The 12,732-nt window shown below is 33.4% G+C and overlaps 1 protein-coding gene across 2 annotated transcripts in view; it reads left to right on the top strand.

The window, feature by feature from the left end:
• LOC145276766 (uncharacterized) overlaps positions 1-12,732 on the top strand; it is a 448,989-nt gene that overhangs the window by 418,199 nt on the left and 18,058 nt on the right. The window lies entirely within an intron of this gene.

The raw sequence follows: 12,732 nt of genomic DNA, 5'->3' as shown, positions 1-12,732 counted from the left end.
CTCCTCAACTCACTTGTTCTTTTCACCTGCACCAAACATCATTCTTTTTTTCTTACCATTCAGTCTCTCTTTCTTTCGTTGTTCTTTTTACACTATAGTCACCGCTTATCAAGACCCGGAAGCCACTCAAGGATAAGGATTAATAAGTCCCAGGTGTTACGGTTACCGTGATGATTGAATATGGTGCAATTGGATTAGGAATTAATTTATTTAAGAGGGCGGCTTATCAAGGACTTGTTTATGTTAGACTTGAAAACGACCATGTTGTAGTCAGTTATAAAGTAGCTGCGGAGTATTGTGTTCCAAAGACGAGCAGATCTGAAAAAATCTTTGTTTGTGGATTTTTCGTTTAGATTTTTGCACAGATATGTGGTGAAATTGTTAATAGTGGTTGTAGCTAGGCTACATTTTTTTCTCTGTTTCTTACTTTCTCCTTCCATTTCTCCTCTCTCTCACTCTCACTCTCTCTCTCTCTCTCTCTCTCTCTCTCTATCTATCTATCTATCTCTTCTCTGTCTCTCTCTATCCCTCTTTCCTCTTTTTCCCTCTCTCCATCTCTTTCTCTCCTCTTTTATTTATTGTTCTCTCTCTCTCTCTCTCTCTCTCTCTCTCTCTCTCTCTCTCTCTCTCTCTCTCTCTCTCTCTCTATCTATCTATCTATCTATCTATCTGTCTAATCTGACTTTCGAAATGCACAATTTTATCTCATTCTTCTCCTTTTGAAATTTAATTCCAAACTCTCCTTTTTCCCTGGATTTTCCTTCCCCCCTTCCACCTTCCAAAAACTACCTCCGCCCCTCACCAAGCCCGTTTTTGTATCATTTTTCATCCACGTAACAGCTTCCCACGATGCATAATCCGGTGACAGAATTTTGTTTTCGTCTCATCCAAGGAACTGTCAGTTTTGTAAACCAGGCTAAGTCTAGGTTTCCATTTTTTTAAACATGTCCATCCCTGTCCACCACCAGCTGAAAGGTTCCGATTACCATAAGCAGGACAGATGACACCAAATCGCAAAATTTGAAACCCAACCCTTGGACATGTTTATTGATGTTCTTGCTCTTCATATTCCTCTATTTATGTTTCTTCTTTAATGATAATAAAAAAATAAGATATCGATTGTGAGGATGCGTTCATTCAATGTGCATATTTAGCAATAAAAATATTTCAAACTTAGATATGACAGACAGACGAATGGACAGCGCTGCTTAAAGAGATGGATGAATGCAACAAAATGCTATTTCAAATTTAACCATGACAGACAAATGAAAATGCTATTTCAAATTTATCAATGACAAACAAAAGAAAACATTTTTTAACATTTAACCATAACAGACAAAATAACGAAAAGAAAACTTAACCATGTAGGTCATATATGCTATTTCAAATTTAACTATAGAAGACCAAAGAAAATGCTGTTTAAAATTTGGTCCTGACAGATAAATAACATGCTATTTCAAATTTAGCTGACAAACAAAAAGAAAATACTAATAATTAACCGTGGCAGACAAAATAAAATGCTATTTCAAATTTAACCATGGCAAACTAAAGAGAATTTTATTTCAAACTTAAGCTTGACAAACCAAAGAAAATTTTATTCAAATTTAACCATGGCAATCAAAAGAAAATTCCATTTCAAATTTACCTATGGTTGACCAAAGAAAATTTTATTTAAAATTTAACCATGGCAGATCAAAAATAATTTTATTTAAAATTTAACCATGGCAGACTACAGAAAATCTTATTTAAAATTTAACCAAATAAAATGCTGTTTAAAATTTAGCCATGACAGACAAAATAGCATTCTATCTGAAATATATCCTTGACAGATAAACGAAAATAAAATTTAACCGTCACAGATCGCAGAAAATCCTATTTTAAAATTTAAGCATGAAAGACTGACGAACAAACTGACAAATTCGTCAGGCTTTTGGCTAGGAGTAAAATGTAGTATCTGTTCTGATACTACACATCAACATTTTTGTCTTCGGCCAATGAAGGAGAAATTTCTCTAGACTGAGACCATTTTCATGTTTTTCCGACTCCAGGGTACTCATTTTTAGGAACTATCTCCCCCTCCCCGACATTAAAATTTAACCTACCCTCATAAAGAGGCATGTAAATAGAAACTAGCGAAAATTCAGTTTCCACCTTCAGCATTACAGTTCAAAGAAAATGCAATTTCTAAACTTCAGCATAACATACCAAAGTAAAACGATAGAACATAAGCTTGGAAAGATAGATAAAATGCTAAATTGTGACAGACCAATGTGAATGAACTTTATTTTGACAAATCAAAGAAAATGTTATTTTCAAACTTGACCATGACAAATTAATAAAAATTCATAAGCATGCCAGATCCAAGAAATTAATATTTAAAACTTAAGCATGACAGACCAAGAAAACTTCTTGAATATAATTGACAACTCAAAGCAAATTCTATTTTAAACTTAAGCTTGACAGACCAAATAAAATGCTATTTCAAATTTAAGCTTGACAACTCAAAGAAAATGATATTTAAAACTTAAGCTTGACAGATCAAAGAAAATGTTATTTCAATTTTAAGCATGACATACCAAAGAAAATTCTATTTTAAACTTAAGCTTGACAGACCAAATAAAATGCTATTTCAAATTTAAACGTGACAGACTAAAGGAAATGATATTTAAAACTTAAGCTTGACAGATCAAAGAAAATGCTATTTCAATTTTAAGCATGACACACCAAAGAAAATTCTATTTTAAACTTAAGCTTGACAGATCAAATAAAATGCTATTTCAAATTCAAGTGTGACAGATCAAAGAAAATGATATTTAAAACTTAAGCTTGACAGACCAAAGAAAATGCGTTTTCAAATGCAAGCGTGACAGATCAAAGAAAATGATATTTAAAACTTAAGCTTGACAGACCAATGAAAATGCTCTTTCAAATTTAAGTGTGACAGATCAAAGAAAATACTATTTCAAATTTTAGCATGACGAATGAACAAAGTCTTAAAAAGCATAGGCTAAGTTTAACAGTCTAAAGAAAATGCTATTTTATACTTAGGCATGACAGATCAAAGAAAACGCGATTTCAAACTGAAGCTTGGTAGGCCAAAGAAAATCCTATTTTAGACTTAAATGTGATAGACCACCAAAAATTCTTGAGCACGAGCAAAGAAAATGATATTTCAAAATGAAACGTGATCGACAAAAATAATAAATATCCAAGGATGCATAAAAAAATAAAAACAACAAAATTGTCTTTTCAAAGAAATCGGATACAAAACTCTCTTTTTTTTTTTCCAGAAGTTTCCATTTTCTTTGCAATTGGAGATAATGCAAAGAAATTGTAAGCAAGAGGCAATTCAAATCCATTCCTGTCACCTTTACATGGTTTCTGCCTCCCTTGTGCCGTTTATCATTGCGTCACTTTCTATGTTCCCACACAAAGCCTGTGCTTAATCTGCCGATCATATTTGATGTTTATTTGATTAGTCTTCGGTTTTTTTTCTCTTATGATAGCTGAAGCCAGTGCAAAATGGAGGGCGTTTTGGTTAGGTCACCAGGAAGTAAGAAAGAAAAAAGGAGATGGACAGTTCTTCAGAAAAAAAAACAAAAAAACAATGTTAATGTTTGTTTTTATTTACCAGAACATTTTTCTTTCTTCCTATATTTTTCCTGGTGCTACCAGATCAGGCTATCTGAAGATACCTGTTTCTTGACCTAAAATGCACCAAACATTGATGTTATTGTTTTGTTTTTGTTTTCTTTTCCTTTGAAAAACTCAATCATGTTCTGTAAAGCAAAAAACAGGAATAAGTTTTCTGTCTCTGTCTCTATCTGTCTGTCTGTCTGTCTGTCTGTCTGTCTGTCTGTCTGTCTCTCTCTCTCTCTCTCTCTCTCTCTCTCTCTCTCTCTCACACACACACACACACATACACACTTTTTTTCTTTCTTCTCTTCCATCTTTTTTTACTCAGTTGGTTATTCGAAGATATATAGAGCTGGAAGTATAAAATGTTTTTATTAAAATGACCGGATTTTGGCATTAAATTGGAAAAAAAGGTTGATATGCCGTAAAACTAACTAACCAAATCAAACCCTATGAATAAATATTCTAAAATATAAAATGCTTGAAACATAGAAACTTTTATCAAAATAATCAGACTTGGCATTAAATAACCAGAAAAGGGTTGAGACGCCATAAAACAAAACAAGCAAACTAAACACAATGAATAAATATTGTAAAAAATAAAGAACCTGAAGCATAAAAATAATAACATTTGGCAGTAAAAGGAGACAGCCTAACCAAAGTAAACTCTATATTTTTCGACATGCATGATGACAATAAGGAATAACACATCTTTGTATTACAATAGAAAAATGCGAGCATAAAAAGTAACATGGTTAAGCTTAAACATGGGAAAGTAAAGATGGTGACCCTCCCTTAGCAAAAAAAAACAAAAACATGAGAGACTAGTGGCGTTGGTTGGTTGTTTTTGTTTCACGGCATATCAACCCTTTTCGGGTTATTAAATGCCGAATCCAAAGATTTTGAAGAAAATTTTTTTAATAGAATATATTTGTTGTTTTCACGTCAGTTTCTATCTAACCCATAGTTGGGATCCTAACAGGTACTACCACTCCGGGTCAGAGTGGACCTGGGAGCAATGGCAATTAAAGGGTGGCTCCACACTCCCCAAAGCCCACAAGCTGGGGCCTCACCACTGGATATAGTTTAAGGTCATATCCAGGACCCCCATTGAGGGACTTTTACCCTCTGCAGGAGGGCAGGGCGTATTCTAATGCCCCACCGACAGGGCCACTAGTGGCTTTGTGTTGAGGGAAAACTATTGGCTGGAATGTACTAACTTCCTCGTGTTGTCGATATAATTACAAAATCCGAAAATTGGAAGAGAAGATGCAATTATTTTTTCAATTTGTTATGCCGTCTTTGAATTTTTACAAAAGTGGCGTAACAAATTGAAAAAAAAACAAAAAAAGCTTCCAACTTCTCTCCCAATTTTCGGATTTTGTAATCATGGCCATATGCCTTTATTTTTATTTTTTTTAATTGATAAGCTTTTTCTTCTGCTGAGTTGAGGACGAAATAAATTCAATAATTAACATAATAATTACATGAATGATTTTGCGCTAAGAAACAGGTGCTGAAAAGAATTGTGCATGTTAACGTACTTAAAGAAATAAACGGTAAGATGGGAAACATCTTGAAATTTGGAATATAAACTTTTGTCATATATATGTGTGCGCGTGTGTGCATATTAGTGATGGACTTTTGTCATATATATATATATATATATATATATATATATATATATATATATGGGCAAACAGTTAATAAAATATGTTAAAAAGCACTTTGAAATGAGTTAAAAACATATTTAATCTGAAAAGGAAACACTAGATAAATGGATAGTCCTTAATCCGCGGAGTTTCAAAGAAATACTTTCCTTCTCATCAGAGGGTAGGAATTAGCAAAATACGGGATCGGATTTTGCATGCAGAAGTAATTGATGAAACAACAAGTAAGTCAAAGATCTTACTTGAAAACAAAAATGTGAAGCAGAGGGAATATAGTGAAGAAAAAGGTGATTACACATGAATGGATAGTCTGGTGGAAAATAAAAAATCCAGTGACGGTAAAATCCAAATGTAAAACTTCAAGAAAGTTAAAAGAATTTCCATTTGTACAAGTAAAACCCAAGGATATCCCGTAAGTGGAAGAAGATGGTCCATAATAATCCAAAGGCAGAAATCCATGGTATAATTCACAAAAATGTGTACAAGGGAAAAAGAAAAGATTCCAATGATATTAATAAAAGAAAAATAAGATATGCTTTTCACTCTACTTCCGAGACATAAATATTTTATTTTATTTTATATATATATATATATATATATATATATATATATATATATATATATATATATATATATATATATGTGTGTATTAGTGATGGGACGATTCCAATATTTTCCCGATTCCGATACAATTACCAATTCCGATTCTTTATAAATCTTTAAATATTTAACTATAAAATTGTTATTTTTCCCAATAACTGTAAAAACGCATGTTAAATGTGCAGATATTTTCTCAAACGTAAAAACACGCAGGGGTGGAATGATCTACAGATTTTTGTTTTACTGGAAGTTTAAAATCAATAAATATTCATTATTTTTATCATTAGTACCAATAGAGCAAGATTTTGTTTTAAAAAAAAAACACAAATAAAAAAGACAAGAGAATCGTTTTTGGCATCAGAAAATAGACACAAATTTTTTAGATTCCAATACCGATTCCGATACTCCAAAAAGTTCTGATTTTTCCGATTCAGATTCTGATTAATCGACCCAACACTAATGTATATATATATATATATATATATATATATATATATATATATATATATATATATATATATATATAGGGGTAATAAAAGAATTTAAAACTATAAATTAAAGTTTACAATTAAATTTATTATTTGACAGAATACTTCAAAAACAATTTTCAAAGTCCTTATTTCGCGGAGTTTCAAAGAATACCACTCTTGCTATTCTTCTAATCAGTAAGCCAATTAGCATTTTAGCAAAGCTAAAATTTACTTCTTGGTGCATTAGATGAAACAACAATTCATGATATTTGGTTATAAATTGTATGAAAAACAGTTTAAAGTATATATACATGAAACAATTGAAAAAATAAAAACAAACTGGAATAACATTTTAGCGTGGGAAATGACGTGGGTTCGCACAGCAGCCGCCGATAGCATAATGGTTATGAGCCTTGACTGTCGTACAGGCGGTGGGGTTTCAATCCTCGTTTGTCTAGCCGCACTGATGAGTTGTGAAACAGCGAAACAGTACTGTATGTGGATGACTATAATGCTCCTCATCTTGAGTTGAGCATATTGAGAAGTGATACACGAATTAGCATTAGCGTATAAAGCGATATGCTTTGTGTAAACAAATCGAGCTTAGGTATTTCGGATGATGTCAAAACATCGTTAAACTTACAACTCGCACAGCAGCCGCCGTTAAGAGCCTTGACTGTCGTACAGGCGGTCAGGTGAGGTAGTTGCCTGTGAGCTGTGAAACAACAAAACAGAACTGTATGTAGATGACAGGGATGACTATATATATATATATATATATATATATATATATATATATATATATATATATATATATATATAGAGAGAGAGAGAGAGAGAGAGAGAGAGAGAGAGATATCTATAGCTGCCCGTGTCCCGGCGTTGCCTTGGAAAGGAGATTAAGTATAGAATAGTTAAAATGGTTATAATGGCTTTGTAAATCTGCACGTTTCTTAAAATGTAAAAAAATATGTTGAGTTTAACTTAAATATGTTTTATTTCTTTTTAATTGTTTTTTTACGCAAGTGAAACCAATCGTTTATAAATGTGTGTGTGTGTGTAACGAAATTTGCATATGATTTTGAAAAAGCAAAGGATTATATTTTACAAATAAACACTACATTAATTAGCTCCACTTGCTTTTTGTATAACGCTACATGGATTGTTTCAATGAACAAACCATTTTGTTTTCTGTCTGTCCTTTCTATGTGGCTATCGTTCTTTCACTTTTCTTTTCTATTCATTGTTTTATTTGTCTGTTTTCGCGCCCTCCGTCTCTCTCTCTCTCTCTCTCTCTCTCTCTCTTTCTCTTTCTCAAAGTTTTCTATCTGCCTTTTTTTCTGTCCCTACTCCACCATCGCCCTTTTCCCCATTATCTCTCTTACTCTCTCGCTCTTTTCTTCTCCGCCACTCTCCTTTCTCTCTCTATCTTTCCTTTTACCATTTTATCTCCTTCCTCTCCACTCCCTTTCCTTCGCCCCCGCTCTAGCTTCCCTTTCTTTCGTTGTTTTTCTTCCCCTTTCTCTCTCTTACCTTCTCCACCATCTTCCCTTTTCCCTACGCCTATCCCCCTTTCTCCTCCTTTCTTTTTTCCTTCTATCCTAACTACCTCTCTCTCTCTCTCTCTCTTTCTCTCTCTCTCTCTCCTTCTGCTCCTCTATCTCGCTGTCTGCTTCCCCTTTTTTCACTGTTGTTCCATTTCTCTCCGTCTCTCTATTCTCTATCCTTCTTTATATCCTTTCAGTTTCTCTCTCTCTCTCTCTCTCTCTCTCTCTCTTTCTTTCTCTATATCAATCTCCCCTTCTCTCCCATTTCACCACTCTCTTCCTTTTCCCCTTTTCGTTTCCAGAACTGTTTTTAATTGTCCAACAATCTCCAACACCAGGAAATCTGTCAGAGGATTGTCCACCAAATCCTAAAGAGGTTGGCAAAATAAGACAAAAGGCACATAAGTAGGTTTTCGTATTAGTTTTCCTACGAAGTGGCACAACAGATTTTGGCAGATCTGACAGAGTAGAGAACGGGGAGGGGAAGTAAGAGCTGTGGGATGATAGAGGGAACTCAGGAGGGTACGTGTGGGGATAACATAAAAAGCGAAATGAATTGTCTGCAAATGAAGAAAGAAAAAGAAACTTACACACAGAATAAATTTAAAAAAAAAAAAACAAGTTTAATTTAATCCTTTTTTTATCTGTAAAAACTAAAATAAATAAACACCGGAGAATGTCATGGAAATAAAATCTATATATAAAGTTGTAGTTTTTGGCTGTTTGCTTATGTTTAATATTAGCCCTGTCAGTGGGGCATTAGAATACGCCGACTGCCCCCCCCCCCCCCTGCAGAGGGTAAAAGTCCCTCAATGGGGGTCCTGGATATGACCTTAAACTATATCTAGTGGTGAGGACCCAGCTTGTGGGATTTGGGGAGTGTGGAGCCACCCTTTAATTGCCATTGCTCTCAGGTCCACTCTGACCCGGAGTGGTAGTACCTGTTAGGGTCCCAACTATGGGTTAAATAGAAACCGACGTGAAAACAACAAATATATTCTATTAAAAAAGATTTTTCTTCAAAATCTTTGGATTCGGCATTAAATAACCCGAAAAGGGTTGATATGCCGTAAAACAAAAACAACCAACCAACCAACATATATTTAATATTCTGAAACTATATTAGCTAGAATACTTGGATAAGTACATTTAATTTTAAACAAACAATATAGGCGAGTAGGTATAAAAAGTATGCGTAAAGAGAGATTGGCATGAATGCAGGTAGAAATAAACAGGTAGCTATGAAAACAAAAAAAGGTTGTAGCGTAAATGTCGTTAGAAAGAGACAGGCATAAAAAGGGCGTTGCATAAATTTCAGTAGTAATAGACAGGTAATGATAAAAAAAGGGCGTTGCATAAATTCAGGTAGAAATAAACAGGTAGGCATAAAAAGGGTGTGGCATGAATTTAGATAGAAATAGACAGGTAGACATAGAAGTGTGGCATGAATTAAGGGCGTGGCATAAATTCAGGTAGAAAGATACAAGTCGGCATAAAAAGGGCGTGGCATAAATGTATGTGAGAAATAGTTATAAAAAAGGGGTATGACATAAATTCAGGTAGAAATAGAGAAGTAGGTATAAAAAGAGGTAGATAAAAAAGAAATGGACAAAAATACCATGAGGATGAGAAACAACTTTGTAGATAAATAGAATGAAAGATTGGTATAAAGGGTCGTCATCATCACCATCATCATCATCATCATCACCACCACCACCACCACCACCACCACCACCACCACCACCACCACCACCATCATCATCATCATCATCATCATCATCATCATATCGTATGAATCCAAAGATTCTATCATTGGCATTGATTTACTTGATATTCTTCTAGTCAAAAATCTTTATAAAAAGACATCGAGTACTTAATAGAGGGACCACAAAAATGGAAACATCCTAAGTGAAGGTGATTTTTGTGGAACTAACTAGATTCGAACTTAGAACACGCAGGTTGTCAGTCTGTGTCGTTAACCACTTGACCACCTCACCTCCACAAACAAAGGGCAACAGAGATGAAGCTTGAGGAAGTCAGAAGATGAATGATGTTCGAATGCAATTAGAAAGTCAGGTAAAAAAAAAAAGTTAATACAGAAAAAACGTGTGAAGGAAATGACGTAGAACAAGGAAGAGGAAAGAGAAAGAAAAGAGGGATAAATTCAGGATTTTTAGAAAAATCCTAACTAATTTAGTTTAGAAAATAAAGGTGTTGTTATTATCCTTCCTACCCTCCACCTTATTCCTTTTGTGCCCTTTGTCTTAAATTCCGTCCTTGAGCCTTCGTAACACAAGTAGTCTAAACTTCTGTCTGTAAGTGTTTTGGTAAAAGTGTTGTAAAAATAAATAGAGACCTTGTCAAATGGTGGCTTATCACAATTTGCCAATGGAAACAAGTCGTCTTTTGTTGAAGCATACAATGCAAAATGGCGTCTAATTTTAGTTCATTCTTCAATCCGCCATTTTGTTTTTTGTGTGTGTGTTTTTATTTTCATACTTTTTTCTTCTCTTTGTAAAAAAAAAAGTTTTAATATGATATACCAAATGTATAAAATGTGTGTGCGTGTCTGTGTGCGTGAAAGAGAAAAAATAAATTTAAAAAAAAACGACATAAGGTATAAAGCAATCAACAGGTGGGGGGAGATAAAGAAAAGAAAATTTAAAAAGACGAAAAGAGAAAAGGTTTAAAATATATAAAAAGAGAGAAAGAAAGAAAAAACATATAGAGAAAAAGAACAGAGATAATTATAGAAAAAAGAAATGGGATAAAGGATACAAAGGGTAAGGGATAAAAAATGGACAAAAAGGGAGAAAAAAAGCCATAAATACAGAAAGACAGAATAAAGGAGTGATGGGAATGGGACAGAAATGTGAAAAGAAAGAAAAAAGGAAAAGGGTAAAGGAGAAAAACAATGGACGCAAAGGGGACCGAAGTTCAGAAAGAGTGAAATAAAGAAAAAAGTACATGAAAAGAAAAGGAAAGAAACAGTAAAAGGACAGGATGGAAGAGAAACAATACTAGAAAAAAAAGAGATAAAAAGTGGAAGGAAAAAGAGATAAAAAATGGAAGAAAGGTAGAAAAAGGAGATAAAAAATAGAAGAAAAAGAGAAAAAATAGATAAAACTGGAAGAAAAATAGAAAAAAAGAGATAAAAAATGGAAGAAAAATACAAAAAAGAGATAAAAACAATGGAAGAAAGGTAGAAAAAAGATAAAAAATGGAAGAAAAATGGAAAAAAAGAGAAAAAAATGTAGAAAAAGATAAAGAAATGGAAGAAAAATAGAAAAAATATTAAAAAATGGAAGAAAGGTAGAAAAATAGATTAAAAATGGAAGAAAGGGAGAAAAATACATTAAAAATGGAAGAAAGGGAGAAAAATACATTAAAAAATGGAAGAAAGGGAGAAAAAGAGATAAAAATTGAGGAAAGGTAGAAAAATAAATAAATAAAGAATGTTAGAAATCTGTAGAAAGAAAGTAAAGAAGATAAATAGAAAGATAGAAAGATATAGGCCATAAATCAGAAGAAAAAGAATGGAATGAAAAATAACAAGAAAGATAATTTAAGATGGAAAAAGAAAAGTCATTACATGCAAACAGGTTATGAACTAATATAAAAGTCTTTAAACTGTCCAGATTATATTCAATTTTTATCGTTATTTCCATGGCAGGTGCTCGTCTGAGCTCCAATCTCTGGTCCCCTCTTGCTAATCTTTTATGAAAAACACCCGTCTAGCTGAATCCACTGTCAAAAACTTTCCCCACTCTTTATCTATGCCTAAATCAAAACGTAGATTCCATGAACAAAGCTTCTTTCTTAGAACTGCACGCCTGTGGAACTCTGTTCTGTCTGCCTGCTTCCCTCCTGACTACAACTTGGATGTCTTCAAGTCCAACGTAAACAAATTCCTGGTGAACTGCCCCCTTAAGTAGACACTTTAAATATCCACACTAACGTACTGTACTTACAATAACCCTTATCCCTGAGTGGCTTCCGGGCCTTGATAAGTGGTGAACACCTTGTAACAAAAAAAAATTCAATTTATTGACAACTAACAGGAAGACCCGAAGTTGCTCGGGATTGAATGATAAGCCCTATGTCTCCAATCTCAAAGGATAATACTTATTCTTATATTTTAACATATTACTTTACTTATTCTTATATGTTTTTACATTTTAGATCTCTTTATCGAATGATAGATGCTTCAAATTTCCTGAAATTCACATGTACTGCTTTAGTCAACCCGAGTTTCAGGAATTTTGATATACACACAATTTGATAAAGAGGTTTTCACCTCGAAATATATTAATGTTTTGAAGTGAGACCTCTTTATCAAATTTGTATTAATAGGGGTTAAATACATAATATCACTGAGTAGAAGTTGTGATCAAGACAAAATGCTTTACTAAAAACACTACTTTTGTCCTTCTTCTCAACACCAGCCTATTTGACAGACTTTTATGACTGCTCTCTGTATACGGCATAATCACATTGACAAACCGGTTCCTGTTAGATCACTGAAGCATTGTTGAGCATGGTCAGTATAAAAATGGGTGACTATTTCAGAATATCAGGTGTTGTATGTGTTCTCTGCTTACCTCGGTATTGTTTCCAGTCATTCTATATATATAAATTTCTGTGGAAATATATCCTTATAATATATACCAATCCTTATTTAATAAGCTCAATGTAATTACAGAGCAGTATAGTGAATGAATGACAAAAGTCTATATTCCAAAGATCATGATCTTGCTATTTCTTCTGATGAGTTAAGGGCAAAATAGGTTCACTAGTTGATATAATAAT

The sequence above is a fragment of the Euprymna scolopes genome, chromosome 5, assembly GCF_053919585.1.
Source record: "Euprymna scolopes isolate OS-2025 chromosome 5, ASM5391958v1, whole genome shotgun sequence".
Taxonomy (NCBI): Eukaryota; Metazoa; Mollusca; class Cephalopoda; order Sepiida; family Sepiolidae; genus Euprymna; species Euprymna scolopes.
Note: the sequence above shows the minus strand (reverse complement) of the source record. Positions and strands in the feature narration are given on the sequence as shown.